Genomic DNA, 23,222 nt, shown 5'->3' on the forward strand with positions numbered 1-23,222 from the left:
GTACTTCTGGTAAGGCATATCTACTAGAAATTTATTCTTTTAGTTTCCAATTATATCTAGCTTAACTCAGATCACCATCTCAATGGTTCGCTGGCGTCACCTTTCAAACATTTCCTCTGGCAAATGCCAGGCGTCGTTCTGACTCGGCTGTGGCTCTCAGCAGAAAGCAAGCAGGCATCTACCCGACTCGGCCCACTGCCACCCAGCAGCCTGGTCTCAGTGTGGACAATCTTTGCTTCAGTGCCCACAGCGGACATCTTCACATTCGTAAATTCACTTTTTAAAATTATTTTTACTTCAAAGACAAACACGGGGCAGGGAGGGAGGCTGCCCAGCACAGGGCAGCTGTGTGGCTGGGTAGCAGTGTGTCCTTCACGGGGCCCAAGGAAGGGCCCATTGTTCTCAGCTGAGCGAGCAGATCCGAGGTGCTGAGCACACTGCCTGCTGCAGCCAGCAGGGGCACGTCCTCGGGTTGCTGACGCGGCTTAGAGACAGTGGCTTTCTCCGAAGGACTGAGCCTGCTCTCAGTAGCTGCCCAGTGTCCACTGTCTGATCTCAGCTAGACTTCTTGTGCTTGGCACCGCGAGAATTTCCGTCCAGGTCACCTTAACCTGACGCCTTTCCCTGACTGCAGCCATTTGAAGTCACTGTGCACTTTTTATGAGTAATAAGAACTTTAAAAAAATTTACATCTCTTAATAGTCTTCCAGTAATGCCGCTCCCGTCACTTTTGATTTAATAAAACCAGAAACTATTATTCCACTAGTTTTGTGACCTTGGACAAGATACAATTATAAATATCAGTTTCCTTGTCAGTTTAATGGGGAGAGTACACAACTACATATCATTGGTTTTCATACAAATTAGGCGACCTAATGCATGCACCTGGCACGGTCCTGTCACATAGAAATATTAGGTTGGTTTTCCAAAGTTTAATGCATACCCATGTCCTGGAAGGATTTCAGGGCTTTAATAATATTCTTGGAAATCAAAATTATGCCCTTCACCTGCTTACAGATAATGGCTGTTAATCTAGCCAAACATCAAACTCGTAAGTTCAAAGAGTTACAATATTAAAGTTGGAAAGGACCTTAGAGAAACTTGTAATAAAACTTCTGATGATATATGAGTAAAGCGAAGTTTTTCATTTTATAATAACATATAAAGTAAATGTCATTGAAATAAGTGTGCTGTTATTCATGTGATGTAAATACATAGAATTCATGGCTAAGAGGTTAAAATGCAACGTGCATTTATTAAATACCTCCCTATGCCAGCACTAAGTTTTTATGTGTGTTTGTGGAGCTGGGATCAAGCCCAGGGCCTGGCACGCTCTTGCCAAGCACTGCACCCTGAGCAGGCCCAGCCCCAGCCCTCACTTTTGAGCTGGGCCAGCCTGCCTTATTCTGTGGCTGTCCATGACTGACTGCGGCCTCTCGTCCTGCATGCACTACAGATTAAAGAACACCTATAGGTTTTATAGACTTCTTAGGTATAAAAGCAAAATCTCAGAAACTTATAAGTCATGGAGACAATTAAAATCAGATTGCCCTGCAAATACACTAAAGTCGTTAAAATTTGGAAAATAACAATAAAAGATTGAACGGGACAAGTGCTGGCCAGGCTGTAGGAAGAGCTGGGACTCACACGTGATCCATCAAAATGAAAACAGCCACAGCTGCTTTGAAAAGTATTTCAGCAATTCCTTATAAAAACCAGTTACTATGGCCACCCAATAATCACATTCTTGGTATTTAACCCAAAGAAATGAAAGCATATTGACACCAGAAAAGCCTGCATCTGGATGCTCAAACCATCTTTGTTCCAGTGGCCCAAACCAGTCAACTCAATACCAAATTCATCAGATTTTGAATTCATAGAAACTCCACATGCGTCCATTCAGAGGACAGGACCCCAGTGCAGAGTACCCTAAGTACATTAGATTCTGTACACGTCACCATGAACCTGGTGGCTGTCAGAGACACTGTAGAACGATGAGCACATCTTGCTGTAAACGCTCTCAAATTTGGAGGGGAGGAGCTAATATTCATGAAATCCTTTCTGGTATAGCTGCTGCAAAAACCAGAGGGAAAGCAAACCAATCAAGTGCCGGTGGATTGGGGAGTCTGTGAGATTGCAGGAGCCTCGTGCTGTAGAGCTGCTGCTGAGTGTCCCTTGGGCATGGCTGAGAAGAGGGCCAGCTTTGTAACAGCGGCCGGGAGATGTGACCACTCCTGTCCCCACTGATGGTGATGGCGATGTTTGTGTGGTATCACCTGTACGTCAACTATCTGGGCACCGTGAGCGGGAGGGTGACGGCCAGTGGCAGCCTCACTGGGCTGCAATCCTCGGCCTCTCGTGAGGTGGGGCGCGTTGTGGGAAGGCTGCAGGCTGCAGAGCTGGGGGTCATGCTCTGCGCATTGTTGCTATTTGGATAAAGTGTTTTCAGTGCCTCCCTGTTTTCCGCAGCTGCTGCCATCAAACCCCAGTTCTTAGAACGTGGAGATCCACTGCCCACGTTCACAGGATCCAGGGGCTGCCGTGAGTGGCTCCAGGTCAGCAGACCTTCCAAGGAGCGGCGACGGGAACTCGGCTTCCCTGGCCCCGGGAGCCCAGCAGCTCTCACCCCGCCTCGCCCTGTCCTGAGTGAGCCCTTGTGGTGCTCAGGTGCCCGCGCCCTTGCCTCAGGCCACCTGGGGAGCTTCACACAGGAGGGGGCTGAGAGGGGCCTGAGGGTCAGAGGGGCCCAGATGCCCTCCCCTGTGGCTGTGCCCTCACTGTGACAGGACATGCTTTCAGGGCTTCGTCCTGCCCGTGAGGAAGCCGCCCAGCAGGCCCGAAGCTTGCTCCCATGGGTGAGTGGACAGAGCCTATGGTGTCCAGGACAGCACGGCAGCAGTGTGCACTTTTAGATCACTGACCTTTGCCAGGAACAGGACAGAGTGACTCAAGGGCCAGGTGACGAAGGAGGGACACCCTGACTTTAGCCCTTGTGACCTGACACTGTGGTCTCTAAGCAGAACATGGGTTCTATTGATAGGTGTCATGGGACTGTCCCTGTTGGTGTCCAGGCATGGTTGGTGATCTGGCCTTTGGACAATTTCAAAGCTAAGGGTCATACAAAGCTGGAAGGGAATTGCAGGGCAGCCAGACAGCAGGAGAAGCTGCCCCAGGAAGACCCTGGGGCCAACGGCGAACCCTGGAGGAGTGGCCCATGTTAAAACATGAGCCTAAGAGTGGCAAGGCTGGACACGGGCAGCTGCCGTTCTCCTCCGGCTGTCCTGGGGAAGCATCCAAGGGCACAGAGGGCACAGCTGAGCAGTCCAGTGGAGCCCCCCTCCCACCACCCAGCCCGGAGGGGCCTGCACCAGGTCTCCATCCTCAGGAATTTATGTGTGTGGCCTTTGGGGACTAATAGGGTAAATTTGGATAAATCAAGGTGGAGAGAAGACACAGTACCTAGGCACCTGTTTCCAGCTTTCCCCTGCGACCACCTCAGGACAGTGCACGCCAGCAGCTCTGTGCTCTCCTCTGATGCCGACCTGCAGACCTGTGTGCACGAAGCTCACACTCATGTGACTCCAGGAACTTGCAGGGACACAGTGCACAACTAACTGCAGTGGAATTGTCAACAGAGACAGAACATGGCCAAAAGACACATGGTGAAAAATACGAAATAATAAAAAGACTAAAATACATTTATAAACTTCAAAATGGATGAGTGAGAGTAGTGGAAAGACTTGGCCCTGGAGAGTGGCTAGCCCATGAGCCGGCTGCACTTTCAGTCGAAAGCAAAATGGCACAAACAGAAGGCGCTTCATAACAGGTGAGGTGTGTCCAATCAGGGCCTCGCGTGGCACTTCCACCCTCACTCCAGGCTGTGAGGGGGTTCCCCTGGGATGCTGGCCACACAACCACATCGAGTTTGCTCCTCTATCCGATGCTGTGTTCCCAGTGAACCTCAAACTGTAGTTGCTCAATAAATGTTTGTTGAACGAATGATTGACTGGTCCACAGCCCATGGCCACGTGTATATTTTTATGTGGTAACCTGTTCTCCATCTCTGAATAGTGCATTCATCTTTTTATTATTTGTTTATTTTACTGAACGACAAGCCATATAAAGCCGGTGATCACTGATCATTGCTGGCCTATTTGAATTCCCAGCAATTCCCACTGTCCAAATACCAATGTGGACAGCATGCATAATTTTAATCTCTTAATGATGATAAAGGATTGAAATTGTGCATGTACAATGATAACTCTTAACGATGTAAAGGCCTTAAAAGGGCTTTTCCAGCTCCTACAGACTGGGTTTTCATTCTGAGAGTGAAGCTCATACTCCGAGGGGCTGATGGTTAAGCAGAGTTCTAGTTCGTTAATTACCCATTTTCAAATGACACCACAGGGCCCAAGCTGACTGGAAAGGCAGAAGGAGTGACGGCGTGGATTGCGCACACGACGCGTCTCCTCGTCTTCCTCCTGTGGCCCAGGATCTTCTCTGTCCCTTCTCTGCCCTGGGTGTCTCAGTCAGGTGACCCAGGGAGGCAGAGAGAAGGTACAGCTCCCACTCAGCCGAGCCCACGGCCTGCGTCCAGCCGGGAGTCCACAGGTGGCAGGAGGAGAGCAGTGGACGCGGGCTCAGAGAGGGAGGGCCCTGTGCTGGTGAAGCCGAGGCGTTATCAGTGAGACCCACAGTGACCACAGCGTCAGCGTTAATGCCAGAGGGTCCCACGTGGGCTCCCAGCGCCTGTTGCTGTGGCAGGCAACCTCTCCTCTGTCCAGGTGGGCCTCCAAGGGCCAGTGGGCATGTCTGCAGGGGAGTGGGGAGTCCCCATCAGGGTGTGGGAGACAGACCTGTTCCTGTGACCCCCAGCACGTCTGTGGTCATCCAGGCCTGTGTGTCCTCCTTCCTGGGAGTGTGGTCATCCAGGCCTGTGTGTCCTCTTCCTGGGAGTGAGGTCATCCAGGCCTGTGTGTCCTCTTCCTGGGAGTGAGGTCATCCAGGCCTGTGTGTCCTCCTCCTGGGAGTGGGGTCATCCAGGCCTGTGTGTCCTCTTCCTGGGAGTGCGGTCATCCAGGCCTGTGTGTCCTCCTCCTGGGAGTGTGGTCATCCAGGCCTGTGTGTCCTCTTCCTGGGAGTGTGGTCATCCAGGCCTGTGTGTCCTCTTCCTGGGAGTGTAGTCATCCAGGCCTGTGTGTCCTCTTCCTGGGAGTGAGGTCATCCAGGCCTGTGTGTCCTCCTCCTGGGAGTGTGGTCATCCAGGCCTGTGTGTCCTCTTCCTGGGAGTGTGGTCATCCAGGCCTGTGTGTCCTCTTCCTGGGAGTGAGGTCATCCAGGCCTGTGTGTCCTCTTCCTGGGAGTGAGGTCATCCAGGCCTGTGTGTCCTCTTCCTGGGAGTGCGGTCATCCAGGCCTGTGTGTCCTCCTCCTGGGAGTGGGGTCATCCAGGCCTGTGTGTCCTCTTCCTGGGAGTGAGGTCATCCAGGCCTGTGTGTCCTCTTCCTGGGAGTGCGGTCATCCAGGCCTGTGTGTCCTCCTCCTGGGAGTGTGGTCATCCAGGCCTGTGTGTCCTCTTCCTGGGAGTGGGGTCATCCAGGCCTGTGTGTCCTCTTCCTGGGAGTGCGGTCATCCAGGCCTGTGTGTCCTCTTCCTGGGAGTGCGGTCATCCAGGCCTGTGTGTCCTCTTCCTGGGAGTGTGGTCATCCAGGCCTGTGTGTCCTCTTCCTGGGAGTGTGGTCATCCAGGCCTGTGTGTCCTCTTCCTGGGAGTGCAGTCATCCAGGCCTGTGTGTCCTCTTCCTGGGAGTGGGGTCATCCAGGCCTGTGTGTCCTCTTCTTGGGAGTAGGGTCATCCAGGCCTGTGTGTCCTCTTCCTGGGAGTGGGGTCATCCAGGCCTGTGTGTCCTCTTCCTGGGAGTGGGGTCATCCAGGCCTGGTGTCCTCCTTCCTGAGAGTGCCGTGGGAGGAGGGGCTCATGTGGAACGTGAGGTCAGCATTTTCTACTCACAAATCTTCCCAAGAGGAGGAGGTGTGACCCCACCATCCAAGGGGGAGACGTGGGGGCAGCCGTTGGACTTTGGATCCACCCTCGCCAGATGGGAGGGCCTTAATTTTGTGCAACTCCACACTGAAATGAGATGGATGAGGCTGTCCTTTGGCCAATTCAATCGATCATTTGAAAAATAAGCAGTAAACAAAAGAGAAGAAGTCTAAATCAAACGTGCAGGGCACTGGAAGAGATTTATTCTGGTTGAAATCTCCAGCAAATTTCTTTTTTAAAAAAAATTCAATAAAAGAAATTTTGGAGGACACTAAATCATCCCGGGCGAGACTGAAGTGAATTAACCTTGTCCGTCACCTCTTCTGCGTTGGCCATGTCAGCTCTGCAGTCCCTGATGCAGGAGGGGAGGCCCGGGTGGGCGGGATCTGTGGGCAGCACTGGCTGAGAGGGAGCCACAGGGCGGGCGTCGCGGGGACGCTCTCCTCTCGAGACCCTCTTGACTTCCATCATGTGGTCTGATGAGACGAATGGCCACACCCAGAAACAGCCACTCACTGTCCTCTGCAGATCAGACCAGCAGGCTGGCTCTGGGTCTTACGTCTGCAGAATTGGTGTCGGAAGTGAGCAGTCTGCCACCCGAGGCTCTGAGGAAGCTGGCTGTGCTAAAGAAACCGCAGGTTTTAATAGTTTGGGATTGAAAAGGGACACAGGCGGTGGGCTCTGCCCTGCACCCGGGGCTCGTTCCTGGGCTGGGGACAGGAGGGACAGTGCTGCACCCCTCTCGGACCCTGCAGTCATTTTTCTGGCTCCTTTCAGGGGTGTCATGGGCCAGGTGGGACAGGAGGGCAGGGAGAGGTGGGTCCTGGAACCCACCTGCGCCAGGTCACAGGCATGGCACCCTTCTTGCCGTTTGCTTTTGACATCACTCTCACCACGGTGAAGACCTGTTGGTGTTCACGGACGAGAACGTTAAGTGGGAATGACAAAAGGGAGAGTCCGGCAGGTGTGGGGAATCCGCAGCCCATGGAGAGCTCGTGGGGCCTGAGTGGCCCGGCTCAGGTGCCAACTAGACCTGGAGGGGTCTGAGGTTTTCAGACCATGGCCCAACCTCCACAGAACCTGGACCCAGGTCTCACTGAGGTCAGATGAGCCCCGAGGACACAGGAGGCAGAGAGCACAAGGTTTTAGGGCAGTGCATTCTGAGAGCCGCTGACCAGTCAGCTCAGAAGGGCCACGGGCGTGGGGGCACGGGGGCTCCATCCCACACTGGTCATGCCGGCTGATGGCACTGCCGTCCACCTGTGCAGATGACGAAGCTTTCTTATGCTCTTGACCCGTGAGCCTGCCACTTGCTTGGCTGGAAGGCCACTTGGCATTCCTGAGCCAGTTCTGGTCGAGGACGTCAGGAAAGGAGAGAGATCCGCCTGTGGACAGACACTGGCCGGAAGGCACAGGGCAGAGCCTCGAGGACCGCGGGGTGTGTCAGTGGGAGGACAGATCCCAGAGTAGAATGTCCAGAACATTCTGTATTCAGACTCTTGTCCATGTTGGAAACAGCTCCGTGAAGACGCCATCTGGTTTCATCTCCTGCCCCTCGCTGCCCCCAAGGGTACTTGGAACAAATTCCACCTGCAGTAAAAATCGGAACACAGGTGAAACCACAGGTCCTGAGGTCACCGTCTCACCTCCTGTCCTCATAGTCACTGTCACCGAGGAGCTGAGCAGCACTTCTCACATTATCCTGGAGTAGAAAACCTACCCAGAGGGGGAAATCCGATGGAGAGGAGGGGAGGACCTTGCTCTGCGAGGCAGCACATCCAGGTGTCCACTGAGGAACCCCCCAGGCGGAGCAGCCGCGGGCCAGAGGGCCGGTCCCTGTGACTAGGACTCTGGACCTGGGGCAGGGGGCTGGTGTCAGGGCAGGTCTGCTAGGATGTGACAGAGTGGCTCCAAGTCACCAGTGCTGCGCCAGGGCTGGAAAGTGGGCAGAGCAGGACAGTGTCCAGGGGAGGAGGAGCTCCCTTGAGAGAGGAGGAGCCGCTGTGCCCGGGCAGGACTCGCTTACAGGGACGGGCACAGGATCAGGGAGGTTGGTGTCCTCTGGAGGGTCCTGTCGGCTGGCTCTCACAGTCGGCCAGGGAAGGCACTGGGTGGTCTTCAAAGGACCCCCTGGGAGTGCCGGGCCTTCTCCACTTACATCATGCTGGAAGAGGGGGGCGAGTGTCGGCAGCCTGGTGCCCTCACCCCAGCTGTCCCCTCCGAACATGTCCAGAGGTGCCCTGTCCTGGAGCACCCCACGCCCACACTTCTCCACCAAAGAAGGCCAGCGATTCCCCACCAGTGGCCGAGCGAGGTCTCCGAGAGACAGACGGAGAAAGGACGCCTCTCTCTCTAACAGGGAGCACCAGGGCTTGGCTGGGCTGTGACCGGGGTCTGAACTGAAGGCCAACACTGTAGGTGCTAAATCTGCCCCCGAGGGGGACAGTCTCCACACAGCGAGGGAGCAGAGGGAGCAGACTGCGGCACCCGTTGCCCAGGGAGAGGGAGGTTCAGCCCGCTCAGACACTCCTCCAGGGTGGTCACCTGAGCGGCTTGAGGCCTGGAAACTGGGGCCCTAGAGACAGGTTAATTGGTCTACATGGCATTTTATGAATTAAAAGCATGTTTTCCAAGAACATGTATTTTCTACATTTTCATTTTTAAAAGCAGGACTTCTGGTAGCACTGCATCTCTACCAGGTAGCGGGCACTGACTGGCTGTTTGCACTGTCCTGCCCTCCAGGCCACCTTAGCCTTGCTCTCATGGTCATATTTGCCTGTTGTCTTTTTATTTGTTAAAATGCTTTGTCAAAAAGTTTGCCTGGCAGGGCTCAGTGGAGCACACCTGAAATTCCTGCAACCGGGGAGGCTGAGGCGGGACTATCTCAGGTTCAAGGCCAGTCTTAGCAATTTAGCGAGGCCCTGTCTCAAAATAAAAAAATAAAAAGGGCTGTGCATGGAGGTCAGCAGTGAAGCTTCTCTTGTTTCAGTCTCCAGCATCGAGCAGCATGGACAACAACAGAATGACCACAAGAAGATCCTGTGAACCTTTAGAGGCAGAAGTGAGTGTGGACCTTCGATTTTCCTTTAATTGAGTGTGCTGTCTCCAACTTTGTAGGGAGAGACTCTCACACACCTTAGTTTTTCCTGGTAGAGAAGTAAACGAGGTTCATCCCCAGGAAGACAGCCCAGGAGGCCAGGCTGGGTGGCCCCCTTTTCACAACGCAGCCTTGAGTGTAGCCCAGAAGCCCTATCCTGATATTTGCTTGCGAAGCGGTCACTCTGCACGCTCCCCAATGGCATTTAATAGATTGAACTCCTCACCCGTCCACGCATCAGTTAATGAGCTCAATGAAATCTTTGGCATGAGATCATTTTATATCTGCATAAAGCACAAGTCTGATATTTCAAAATTTAATGAGAAAATATCTCCTCATCAAATGTTCTAGTTCTGGTTCTGGGTTCCAGACGTATTTGAGATGTGTCCAGCAGTGGAGGTGGTGAGGCTAATGGTACAGGACAGACCAGGTTCTCCACTGGGAAAAGGGGGCTCCGGCTGCCCTGAGGCCTGAGACTCAGCACCAGGACAAGTGTTGGTCATCATGTGAACAGAAGTGGTTCCGACTCAGTGTGCAGAGTCCCACTATGAGCAGCAACAAGACCACTGAACTGCAGAGCAGGCTGGGGCACCCCACTGATGTCGTCCTGCCCCCTACTGAATAGGTATCAAGTGGCAGAGCCTTGGATTTTGTGACTTGATTCAGTGAGCATCTCTGAAGTATGAGCAATAAGTTAAAAGAGCATTTAGCAAAGAAAGAAAGCCTTTGCAAATGTTCCCTCGATTCAGTGAGAAATTACAAGTCAAAGCCACCCTGGCATACAGGTACCGAGGAGCAGACTCGGGAGCCCGCTCTGGTCTGGAAACACATACCACGGCAAGAAAGATGATTCCTTAGTGCGAGAAAGTCGACTAAAATGCAGTTACTGTGCTGTGTGGTCTGTTAACCAGTAGCAAGGAACTTAAGGAGACACACAGCAGTTAAACATGATCGTGTACTTTAAACAAGGGTTAGTTTATGACAGAGTGTTAACGGGGATTATACGAAAAATATCTGGGGAAAAGGTCACCAGGATGATGGATTGAAAGATAAACTTACCAAGGAGGGCATTCCCAAGCACTGCTGACCTCTGAATGCTGGTGTTAGGTCCTCATTCAGAGCTTTGTCTAATTAATGGACACAACATGACCTTCAGTAATAAAGGTCACTGTGTCTCACTTTCACCTTAAAAACTCATGGGTTTCAGAACATTCCGGTTCTTGGAGAAGGGTCTGAGGACTCCAGGCCCAGCTCCTGCCTCCCGGAGGCCAGGATTGCTGTCCTCTGCTGGCTCTGGAGGTTCCAGGCCTCGGTTGAACTGACCTGGTCTCTCCATCTGGGGCACCTTCTCTTCCCTTCCGGAGCTGTTGCTTATCATTCCACAGGAGCTCTATTTGATTTTGGCGTTTCTGTCTCTTCTACCAGAACGAAGCTGCAGAAGCCGCTCTCCTGTCAGCTGGGGTTTGTTCAGCCACTGCACCAAGTGCACCTTTCATCTGAGTAACTCAGTGCACAACTTAATGCGGTGTGCATTTCTGAAGCACAGGCAATAATTTAAAAGGCATTTAGCAAAGGAGGCGAGCTTAGGCGGGCTACTCAGTTCACAGATTGAGATTCACAATACTCAAGGAGCACTTTCTACCTTTCTCTTCAAACACCTGCATTGAAGTTTGACTTCAGATAAGGAGGTGTGAGCTTCCAACAAACGAACCCTCCCACATTTAGCAACTGTCGGTCCTAGACAAAATGCCCAAACCAGAACAAACACAAGTAAATAAACTCTCAATCCAAAATTTCCTGTTCAGCAAAAAATGTCACTCAACAGTGTCTGCAAGATAAAGGTGTTTTCGGATTGCACAAATGGATTCCGTGTCCCCGACTCATTGCTGGCTCCTGAGATGTGCTCCTCCAGGAGAGCTTTCAGCAGCCACCTCAGCCAGGTCCAGAGCAGAGCCCTGAGTTGACTTCATCCTACTTGTTGTGAAGTGAAGTGGGCAGGATTCTGTGGTGTTCTCCTGAACATGGATGATGTTTTAATTGGTATACCAAGATGCTGGCAATCTCCACTTCTGGCTCCATAGTTTACATTTAAACACACACATGTATACCCACAAAATGGAATATTATACAAAAGGAAGGGAATCCTGCCCTTTGTGACAAAAACGTAGAGGATATTATGATCATTGAAATTATCCAGGCACAGAAAGTGTCAGCAGGTTTCATTTGTGCATGCTTGCACGATTGATGTGCATATCATATCAGCCTCGGTGCCTTGCAAATATATCATCTTTATCAATTAAATATTTGAAAATGCAATGCATACAGAGATTTTCTTCTGAGCTGAAAGAGAAGACGATTTTATTTCTACATCTGTTTTTTTCCTTCTGATTAAAATGCTTTTCTGGGTATAGATATAAAAGGAAAACTGTTACACACCCATCCTTGTTTCATAATAAAAATCCCTCCACCAAGTACAGCCAGCAAATTTGGCAGGGAAAAGTTGGGTGTTTTAAGATTTTTATATCTTTCAGTTCTTGAATTCAATTAGAAGCCAAATTTAGTTCCACCTCACAAGCTAGTCCGCTTTCTGGTGTTGGTTTGTGATTCTCACAATCCCATAATGCACAGAATGAGCATATTCCCTAATTTACCAGGCAGATATTGGAAGGAGAAACGGTGGGTTTGGCAGGAGAGAGAGAGCAAGACCACGCTTGGCCAAGGAGCCCGGGGACCAGATTGCATGTGGCTGTCCTAGCAATGGAACACCTGGGGCTGACCGCAGGAGGGACGAGGCCCTTCCCACTGCAGGCAGGACGTCCGTGGAATGTCCCAAACCTGACCCTGGGCCTGGGGGCCCTGCAGAAGGTGACCACCTGTCCTCTTGAAGTGGGTGCAGGCCTGTCCTCTCGGCCAGTGAGCACCTGCTCCCCTCTGGGAACGTGGAGCACGGTGCCGTGATGAGGTGCTGAATCACCCCCAAGGAGCCAAGCGTTTAATTCTGTGCTTTCCCCGTCTCCCTGAAGGAACTCTGTTTAAGAGCAGCCTAGGGGTATTGCTTCCCTGTCGCATCGGTGGCACTTACTTTTATAGTAAAAGCACATTTCGAAGCCTGCAGTGGAAACCGCAGCCAGGCTCGGGCTTCTTTTCTGAAGCTTACTGAATTGGGGAGGTGATCAGGTTTGATCTGGGGGACGGCACCAAATTCTGTCTCTGCATGTTCCTTTTATTTTTCTACCAACGTAGATTCATTAATTTGGCTTCCAGCATTTCTTCCCAGCTCTTTAGTAAAATCAGACGCCCCTCAGCCACAGTAAGCCTGCCAGTGACATCCTATCAGGACCTGGCCACAGAGTGACACCCTGACTGCGGAGAGGGAGTTGACAGAGGAGTGGCAGCTCCCCTAAGCTCCTCGCCTGTGCCCTGCCGACTGTCCTCACGGGATGGCACCCTTGGTTGTGGTGGGCGCCACCGACATAGTACCCAGCCCCCCGAGGCCAGCAGGGTGGGGGACCAGCAGCATCTTGAGGAGGCTATCAACTGGGGCCACTTGAGCATGGAAAGTGACATGGCCAACGAAGGTGGCTCTGAGTTCCAACTCCACTTCTGCAGCACGTCTGACGTTGGTCTCTTTCTTCTGAAGGGCAGCGGTGTGAACGTCCACTGGCGTCCAATGCCCTTGGCTCCTATTGCACACTTTCACACGTGTGTTGTAACCACGCTGGTAGCACACGTTTGTGTGCTTATGTGTGCCCAACGACAGCTTTGTTGTAGTGATCAGCCACCCAGAACGCAGGGATCAAGCCTGGGATACCGCTGGGCTCTTGAGGAGCCCACTGGAGATTTGTGGGGACACCCGGAGGATTGCCGGGGAGGCGAGTGGCGGCCCTGGTCGGGGAGCTGACTGCAGATGCTGGGGAGCTTCTGCAGGCGTGAACCCACCTGGAAGCCATTTCAGAGGAAGAAGAAAACAATAATTAATCACTCAATGTGAATTTTAAAACGTGCATTTGTAATAAAGATTAACACTTAGAGTGAAGTATCAGGAGGGAAGCCAATTTTTAAAGAAGGGCTCTAAATAAAATTGCTCCCTTTAAATAATACATTTAAAAAATCCCTGCCCAGGGAAGGCAGGGAGTTGCAAAGGCTAGTTACAAAAACATATTTATTTGTATAATAAGCCTCTAATAAAATAAATTTCCCAAGACATCGACATGGGCTTATTGTTCCATGGCTGCTGTTTTTTCATGAAGGCATTTAGAAATAAAATAAAAGCATAATTGTTACAAACCGCAAATTGAGGGAAAATCATTTTTCATTATTATTGCAATTCTTTGTCAAAAACACAGTGTTCTCAGCTCCGCTGGGGGGAAGTGCTAGTGAGTGACACAGAGTGAGTTCATTTCAGCCTGGAGCCAAATGACACACCAAGATCCAGGCCTGGGTCGTGTTATGCAGACTGGAGGTTCAGGGCAGGAGGCCTGCACACGGAGCCCAGTGGGTGTGTCGGTGTGATCCAGAGCCCCCCTAGATAGCCTCACAGGGTCAGTCTCTCCCTGCACATCAGGAATGGTCCACCAAGCCGCCTGCGCACTCTGCCAACTGCTGCGGGGACAGAGCCCAGAGGCAGTCCACCTGTCAGGAGCCTCAGCCCCGGGGAGCAGAGACCGACGAGGCGGCAGGCAGGGCTGGGCTGGATATAAGAGTGTCGTCATCTGCCTGAGCACCAGGGCCACACCAAAGGGCTGGGCACAGCTGTGTGGAAGGCAGCGTGTCCTCTCACTGACTTCTGCACTGTCCAGCCAGGCCTGGGGCAGTGGGGGACAAAGACGCTTCCTGTCAGAATCACAAAAAGGAGGGGGTGAGGAGGAGGCCGTGTGGCGTCCCAGCAGAAATCCCTGCTGTAAGTGACCCCACAGGGGTTGACAGCAAGAATGACCTTACCCAAACATAGAGCTGCTGGCAGGTGGCAGGACACCGTGGTAGGGAGCGAGTAAACCAGGAAAAATGATGCCTGAAATGTGGCGGTCCCACACCCCTGACTGGAACGGCCACCTGTGTGCACCTGGAACTAGAGAGAAACCCACAGTTGTACAGCTGTTACTCGGGCGTCAATCAAACTCAGAGTGAGTTAGCACAGACTTCCCCAAAAATTGATGGACACATTCTAAAAAACTGAGATCAGATTAAAGAATAGGGATTTGTTTTCCAAGGTGATTTTTAAAGTAAGCAGGTTTCAGAGTCATGCCATAGTGAATTCGGAGCTCAGAGGTGATTTATTATGCATGATTTTGGTGAATCATTATAACTGAGTTAAACTTCCGTATTGACAGCATGTATAATTGAATTTTAAGAGGTCCTGTTTCCTTAATAAAATGTATCTGGACATTCTCCTTCATTATTTCCTGTGATTCTATTAACCTCAAGCTTGATCTTTTGGAAGATGAACAAAATTACAATTGACGTCCTCTCTCTATATTCAACCGAGCTCTGACCCAGTTCCTGGGATATTGCTTACCAAAGGGGAATTTAAAACGCCGACCTGAGGATGGAACTCAAGATCGCGGCCTTTCATCCTCCGAGTAACAGTTTCAGCTCTTTGTGGGAAAGGATAGGAAGGCTGTGGGTCCATGGACCCGGCTGACCTTTGGGGCCATGAGGGTTTCTCTGTTGTCGATGACCGTTCAATTTGTGTCCATCAGTTAATTTCCCATTAGTTCGGACAACGGAAGTAAAGCACTTAGAGCGTGAGTGTCACCTAACAACTGCCCCCATCATGGACTATTTATGATAGTCCCCTCTGTCATCACTCAGAAAATATCCTACTTTGGATCAAAGGAAATTGACTTCTTTTTCAAAGGTCCTTTAAATTACAATTAGTTGCATATAACCAATTTTTTCTTATTCAATCAACAAGGACTGAAAAAATGATAAATGATTGACAGGTGTCTGATAAATAAATGAGAGATGACAGATTATTGGTAGACAATAGACAGATGGAGATGAAATCATGTGCCAAGTACTACAATATTAGTTAAGGTTATGCTATTATTCTCTTCTCTCACAGCATAAACTAATAGATCATGTCAAAACAGATCATTTTAATGCAGCCCAAATTTTCTGTAATAGAATCGTGTACAGAGCTGAGAAGAGAGACGCTTTAATTGGTCCAGTGGCACAATAAGAGGCAGCACATGTGGTCAAAGAGGTGATGTGAGCACAGATGAGAACTTAGTCAGGAAAGAGACTCCCCAGGTTAAAACTTGGCTCCACTCTCTTGATCGCATTACTTCAGGCTTGTTTTCTTATTTGAAAAATGCAAATAATAATAGCCTTACCTCCTAGGAGTTTTCTAGAAAACTAAGAGAACATTCACCTCCAAATGCCCAGACATTGCCTGGCCCACAGGACACACACACACACGCCCACACGCACACCTACACACATGAACAGATGCACTCCTGTGCATGTATCCTCACACACATGGATATTTGCACACGTGCCATTTCTCTCTCCGCACACATGCATGCAGCTAGTCCTATTTTTAGCTCATGTGTGGCATCCTGCTCTGTCCTGATAACAATACTTCTGACACACTCACAAGACACAGTTTAAACATTAAGTGAGTCTGCAGGCCGTCGGGGTAGCTGATGTAAACTGGTTTTCCATCTGGTTGACCCACGCTCCACCTCTTCCTTCATTTACACGCCTGTTTGGCTTCCTTGTCTTTGTGGATCTCGCAGTAGCAGTAGGGTGGGCCCTCCGCTTCCAGTGTTCCTTTATCTACTCCGGCCACTTGAAGGTGTGCCTGGGGCATTAGTTCACTTTACCACACACACTGATGGCTTAAAACTTTGTTTCATTTACGTTTTTCTCTATTTTGCTTCTGAGTTTTAATTAGGACTTAGGTAGCAGTGTCTCGTTAACCTTCTCCTCTGCTGGGCAGTGGCCTCTTGTTCCTGACCTGTATCTTGACGCACTCTGGGAAACACGGGGCCCTCACTGAGGTCACAGGGCTGGAATTTGGAATTTGAGGATTGCTTTGTGGACGATGTTGGCCCATCTTCCAGCGGCCCTGGAGACAGCCTCTTCTGCTGCTGCTGGACACACACCGTGCCCCAGTGCACTGAGGGTGTGGGGTGCCACCCCCCCCCAGAGCTGCACATTTGTCCCCGGGTGCTTCACACGTACGGGGTTGTGTGGATTCTTCCACATCAGTGTTTCACGTATCATTGGATTCAACGTGATATCTGCACTTAGAATAAAGCACTTTGTTCTGTTTTGAGGAGATGCTTCACCCCTTGAAGTCAGTTCTGTCAATTTCAGGTGGGGACTCTCTGTGTGCGGCATCTTCCCTCACTGTTCTATCTTGACCTTCCTGTTATTCAAGTTAAAAGTCTGTCTCTTGCCCACAGACTTTAGACTCATTCCTTGGCCTGTTCGGACAGCTTCACACCTCACGTGGAGCATTTAACCCACTTACATTCAGTGTACCTGATGCACTGGGTTCTGCCAATCATCTCCTATTTCTGTTTCTCACTTTCCTCCTCCATTTTTCTTTTATTTTAATTAACCAGATTTTTAATTATGCTTCCGCTTCCTATCACTATTTAAGTAAATATTATCTTAAACGTATTTTTGTCCTTCTCCTAGAGTTTATAACATATTTTTAGTTAACTACAAGCTAATAAAGTCAGTTCTTTTACTACTTCCCTGATGAAAATGGAAATGCAGTATGCTGTGACACGGTTTGCCTCCCTACAAGTTTCATGATATCATTATCATTTATTTCAAAATCTATTTTTAAATTCATTCATAAAACATCATTATTTCCACACATCTCTGGTGTGTGCTCATTTTGTTAGTCCGTTGCCTGTCTTTCCCAAGGTCTTTTACTCCTTTCTAAACATACCTTTTCTCTGACGTCATTTCCTTATGTGGAAGGAATCCCTGTTCGAATATCTTTTTGTAGGATTTATAATGCCAACGCCCAACGCCAGTGGTTGTTCTCTAAGAACACCTTCATCTGATCTGCAGCTAAGGGGGTTGCCAGTGCCTACGGATACCAGATCTACAGAGTGAATCCCAGAGATTATAGAGTCAGAAATGCTGTCTTGTTTGCAAGCTAAGAAGTCAGTCCAGCACAGAGGAGAGATGGGTGGTGGACTGGCAGACGTGTAGAGCCAGGGTGAGTAGATGATGGAAAGATGGAGGTGGCCATGCCTAAGGAGAGAGGGGGCCAGGAAGCTGATCTTCTGCTCAGGAACCAAGCGAATGTTGCCTGGGACATTGGGAGAGAGTTCCTGGCTCACTGCCCTTGTGTGTGAGCTCGAGAGGGGAGGCGCATCTCTGCCTCGGGATCTCTGTCTCTGGAGGGGAGGCGCATCTCTGTCTTCATGCCAGAGTCTCTTGCTCACAGAGGCCCCTGAGGTGCAGGAGTGTGACACCCTGCCGCAGGCAGTCCCTTTCTCGGAGCACCTTCGAGATGCCACCCCGTCTTTCTCCAGGTGGCCTTTGTTTGGATTGGTCCGTTTTGGGGTAAACTTTGGTCTTAGAGCAGTTTTGGGCTCATGGGAAAAGTGAGTGGAAGGCCCAGCGATGACCCAGGCCCCTCCACCTGCTCACACACAGCCCCCTCCACCACCAGGGGGCGATTCCTTCTGTGGATGAAGCCCTAGTAGCACACCCCCCAGAACACGCGGTTGACACTCGCGCTCACTCTTGAGCATTCTCCGGGTTCAGAAAAGTGGGTGCTGGTTTATCTACGTGAAATATCATACAGAGTAATGTCACTTTCTAAGCCCTCCCTGCCCCCGCCCCCGTCCTGCCCTGTCATCAGACCTTGGCAGCCGCTGACCTCCTGTCCCCTTACTGAGCTGTGCGTCTTGCAGGACGTCGTGGAGTTGGGATACTCAGTGATGCTGCCTTTCTGGTCAGGACCTGCAGCTGAGCCGGGTGCAGCTAAGGCTCCTCCTTGTCTCCTCACGGCTGGGTGGCTCCTGCCTTTAGTCTTGAGCCATCCTCTGCTGTGAGTGGACCTCAGTGCGTCCGTGTGTCAGCTAACCGCAGGGCAGCGTGGCTGCTTTCCAGTTTGGGCGAGAGTGAGTAGATTTTCTATGGCCCTCCAGGGGCAGGCTTCTGGTGGGAGAACTTTTGGGACCCTTTGAGTAAGTACCGAGAAGCTTGATTACTGCATTTCATGGTCAAATATATTGAGCTTTGTATGAAAGCACACCGCCTTCCAAGAGACTGGCATTTCCATCCCACCCGCCATGGCTGGCTCCCCGCTGCCCACGCTCGGCCTCGCCCCTCCCCTCCGGGTGGTGCCGGTGTTCTGTGCCGGTCCTCGACAACGGCCGGGACCTCACTCAGTGAGCTCTGCCAACTCACTCTTCCCTGTGAGTGTGAGGTGGGGCGTGCGTTCCTGTGCTCACTCACCCTCGCACATGGGCCTTGGTGGGGTGTCTTTCACTGCTTCTTAAAATCCTGTTTGTTTCCTCAGTTTGAAGTTCTTAAGAGTCTAGTTTTTTAAATCTGGTATTAGTTAAGGACGTCTTCTGTCGTGGCTTGGTTTATACTGTCTCAATAAGGCACAGAAGAGGCGTTTCCAACTTTGGTGAAGTCTGGCTGGCGGATCCCTCCCTCCAGACGGTGACTGGCTGTCACCTGAATGTCGGAGCTGACCCCTCAACGTCTAGTGTCCTCCTGTCTTCTGCTGGGCCCTTGCAGCGGTGCCGTTCACACCCAGGTCTGTGGTTCGTTTGAACTGGTTTCTGTGCTAGGTGTGAGGTCCGTGTTCAGACTCATTCATCTTGCATGCCGTGTCCTGTGGTCCAGTGCCACCACGGATGCTGACCTGCTGTCCACTGTATTGGTCTCCCTGCTTTCTATTCAACAGAACCAACAGAACCAGCTGATGTTATGCCTCCATTTCTGACTCTGTCCTGCCCAAGGACTTGTCCCCATTCCTTCCCTGGAAACACACTGTCACACACCCCAGCTCCACGGTCCCTCAGAAGCCGGGCACTGCCAGCTATGAACCCCCCTCACTGATACTGGGGTCCTGGGTCTCTGGCCCCTCCACAGACATCAGAGGTAGATGGATGCCCCCCAGTGGACAGCTGGGGGCTGATGGGAGCTGCCCGCAGGCCACAGGCCACGTTGGGCAGCATTGCCGTTGGCACTGGCTGGCACCCTGGCCAGGACCTGGATGGACTGTGAGTTGTCACTGGGCTCTCACCGCTATCTCTCCAGCTGCTGCTGCTTGTCCCATGGAGTCACAGCAAGCTCACTGCCTGCCGTGAATTGAAGGTGACTCTTCCTGTTTGTCAACTTGTTCTTGGGTTCAGTCTTGTGATGTAGCCATGGTTGTCTGTAGGGACCTTCTGTAGGGTTGAATTGCTTCCCGAGTCTGTGGCCTGATGAACTGGACTTGCGAGGGTTTCTCGGGAGTTGATCACCTCTTCTCACGGGCCTTCTCTCTGTGCCTCCTGCCACTCTTCCCGACCAGCTGGTGTGTTTCTGGCACTCCTCCTGAACCCCGAGCCTCTAGCACTGGCTTTCTGTTCTCTGTTCTTGTTCTGAGCTGAGCTTTACCCTGTCTTGCTTGTCTTCTGGTCACTAATTCTCCCTTTGGGATGCCAGCGGCTGTGGTGCCCATCTTGGAGTAGACTGCACTGGCTCCCCTGGGTGTGAGTTCCTTTGCTTCTCCTGGTTTTAGTTACCTGGGTTCAACAATGTTCCCACAATATTAAATGAAGCGTCCTATATGCCAGGACTCTGCACTTCCTGCTGCATGCCGCCGAGTGGTGAGATGAAGCTCGCCTTGGTCGGGTCCACACCCTGCAGCCGTGAGCCGTCCGCCCGCTGCCAGCGCATCTCATATCCCTCTCCCTGCCGTCACCTAGCAGCCACGTCAGCTGTCGGAGGGGCCGTCCCTGCATCACAGCTCAGCTCCAGAAATCCCATCTGCACTTAACCATGACACCAAGGTGCGGGAGTGCCATGCTGGAGATCAGACACACCCAAGAGAAGATGCGAGGTGCTTCCACCAAGAGGAAAGGCAAAGCTCTTGATGAATGAGCAGGAAAACCACAAGTCAGGAAGAAGGTTCTAAGAACTATGGTAGAACAATCCTCTGACCGTGAAATTAAAAAGAAGGTACAGTTTTCTTTTCTTCTTTTCCCTCAAGCTGCAAAGGTCACGGCTACAGGCCACAGTGTGTGGAAAGTGCCTAGTGAAGATGGAAGGACACTGAATTTGAGTGTGGAAGACACCAGACAGAAAATGAGCTCTGACCAGCAGCTGGACCTGGAGAGGCTGCGTCTGCTGCTGAAGAGGTTGCTTCCTGCTCCAGAGCCAAGGGTGCAGGGTGAGGACCGTAGACACTAACAGAGCAGAGTGCAGAGAGGAGGAAACCGGGCTCTGCTGGAAGAGGTGCCCGCTCACCCCACACTCATAAGCACAGTGGATGCACCAGGGCATAGAACCTGGCAGGACATGGTAACTCTGGTGCCCCGTGGAACACAGCTGGGTGCATGGTGAAGTCAGGAGTGGTGTCAGAGTGAAGAATTCACATGCTCTCAAAAGCCAAGCAAGTGCATGTGTGTTTGCCCTGCTGAGGGTGAACCCAGGGTCTAGAGCATGCCAGGTGGGTGCTCCACCCCTGAGCTACAGTCCCAGCCCCAAACTGTATTTTGAGAGAAAAAGATATCACATTCAAATAACTTTATCACAACATTTTCTGATAATGATTCTACTTTCTTGTTAATTACTGTTAATGTTTCACTGTGCCAGATGTATAAGTTAACTTCGCGGTAGGTGTGTAGGTATGGATGGAATCATAGTGTGTACAGGGCTTGCCACTAGTTGTGGTTCCAGGCACATGCATGGGGTGTTGGAAGCTACCAACGAAAAAGGGGACCTGCTGTTCCACAGACCAGGGACTGAGGTAACAGAAAGGTGGTTAAACAGAGGATGAAGCAAGAGTTTCCAAAAGACAATGAAATCAGAGAGGAAACAGAAAACAAAACAGAAGCCAGAGAGAAAATGAGTGATAGTGAATTATACAGGCACTCCCAGCTGCCCATCAGAAGAGTCAACTTATAATGAAGTTTATATCATAAATAATGCGTTGTGAAAGTCTGCTGCCAGTATATCAACAACCAAAAAATACATGACTATAAAGGTAAATCTAAATATTTACTTCTGCTCCTCTTTTGCAGAACTATTTTTCATGTCCTTTGAATTTGCTCATATATTATATACTTATATATATATATTATATATATATTATAGGATCAACTCACCAGGTTCCATGGGGGTGGGGGTGAAATGCTGCTGAAAAATTTGGGCTGGGAATAAATTCACTCTCTTTGTATCAATTTGAATAAAATTGGCACATGAGCAATACTTCATCTTTCCATCCATGAACATGGAATGTGGTTTCTTTCATTCATTAGGTTTTATTTTTTTCTTGGAATCTTTGCCGCTCTCAGTGTGTTTGTAGCTTTCTGATGGACCCTTTTCCAGACACGGACTTTGCCTGCAGCTGGCTCTCCTTGTGACCTTGGGACATGGACAGCCGGCGTGAGTGGATGAGTGCGTTCCCTGCGTGGCCCTGGGCTCAGGGGCCGTCCCCCAGGCATGGGCTCTGCACCCACGTGTAGACTGCTGGGATTTGCAGGTGTGTCCTCATGTCATTTCCCTTAGGAACTCTGTAACTTCTTCTTCTTTTTTGATTCTTTCCTATCAGTGCAATAAACAGTGTCCTGTGGGAGCAGTGACCCTGGCCCTGGGAGGCTCAGGCTGCAGCAGGAAGCAGGGCGTGGGCTGGGGGACCTTTCCTCGATGCTGTTCTCTTTCTTTGCTACTTTGCTGAGGTTTTTACTTCTTCTGGGGTCAGCGGTTTAGCAAATCCTTTCCTATATCTCTTGAGGTTATCATATGCTCAGATCTTCATTTTATTAATTGGATAAATTGGGAGATTAAGATCTTATTAACACTCTACCAATTTTCTATTAAGCACATTTGAATGTGTCATGAAATGCTCTCTGTGCACTTGATTTTGTTTGCTGGTGGGTAACAGCCTGAACATAGGACTCGCAGAGGAACTGGCCTGTAATGTCCTTCATATGTGCTATCAAGGTTCAACTGCTTCATCACACTGCATGGGACCGTCCTCATATCCACAGGGTCTTGTCACTGACGGAAAAGATGCTGAACAGCACGTAACTCTGTGTGTGTGTGTGTGTGTGTGTGTGTGTGTGAGAGAGAGAGAGAGAGAGAGAGAGAGAGAGAGAGAGAAAGAGAAGAGAGAGAGGAAAGAGGAGAGAGAGAGAGAGAGAGTGTGTGTGTGTGTGTGAGAGAGAGAGAGAGGAGAGAGAAGAGTGTGTGTGTGTGTGAGAGAGAGAGAGAGACAGAGGGAGAGAGAGAGAGAGATAGAGAGAGTGTGAGAGAGAGAGAGAGAGTGTGTGTGTGTGTGAGAGAGAGAGAGAAAGAGAGAGAGAGAGGAGAGAGAGAGTGTGTGTGTGTGTGTGTGAGAGAGAGAGAGAGAGAGGAGAGAGAGAGAGTGTGTATGTGTGTGTGTGTGAGAGAGAGGGAGAGAGAGAGAGAGTGTGTGTGTGTGTGTGAGAGAGAGGGAGAGAGAGAGAGGAGTGTGTGTGTGTGTGTGTGAGAGAGAGAGAGACAGAGGGAGAGAGAGAGAGAGATAGAGAGAGTGTGAGAGAGAGAGAGAGAGAGTGTGTGTGTGTGAGAGAGAGAGAGAGGGAAAGAGAGAGAGAGTGTGTGTGTGTGTGTGAGAGAGAGAGAGAGAGAGAGAGAGAGAGAGGGGAGAGAGAGAGAGTGTGTGAGAGAGAGAGAGAGAGAGAGTGTGTGTGTGTGTGTGTGTGTGTGAGGGGGGGGAGAGAGAGAGGGGGGAAGAGAGAGAGAGTGTGTGTGTGTGTGTGTGTGTGAGAGAGAGAGAGAGGAGAGAGAGAGAGAGAGAGAGAGAGAGAGAGAGTGTGTGTGTGTGTGTGTGAGTGCGTGTGTGAGTGTGTGTGTGAGTGCGTGTGTGAGTGCGTGTTTTCCTGGAGGAGACTGACCCCTGC

Source organism: Urocitellus parryii, chromosome 14 (assembly GCF_045843805.1).
Source record: "Urocitellus parryii isolate mUroPar1 chromosome 14, mUroPar1.hap1, whole genome shotgun sequence".
Lineage (NCBI taxonomy): Eukaryota > Metazoa > Chordata > Mammalia > Rodentia > Sciuridae > Urocitellus > Urocitellus parryii.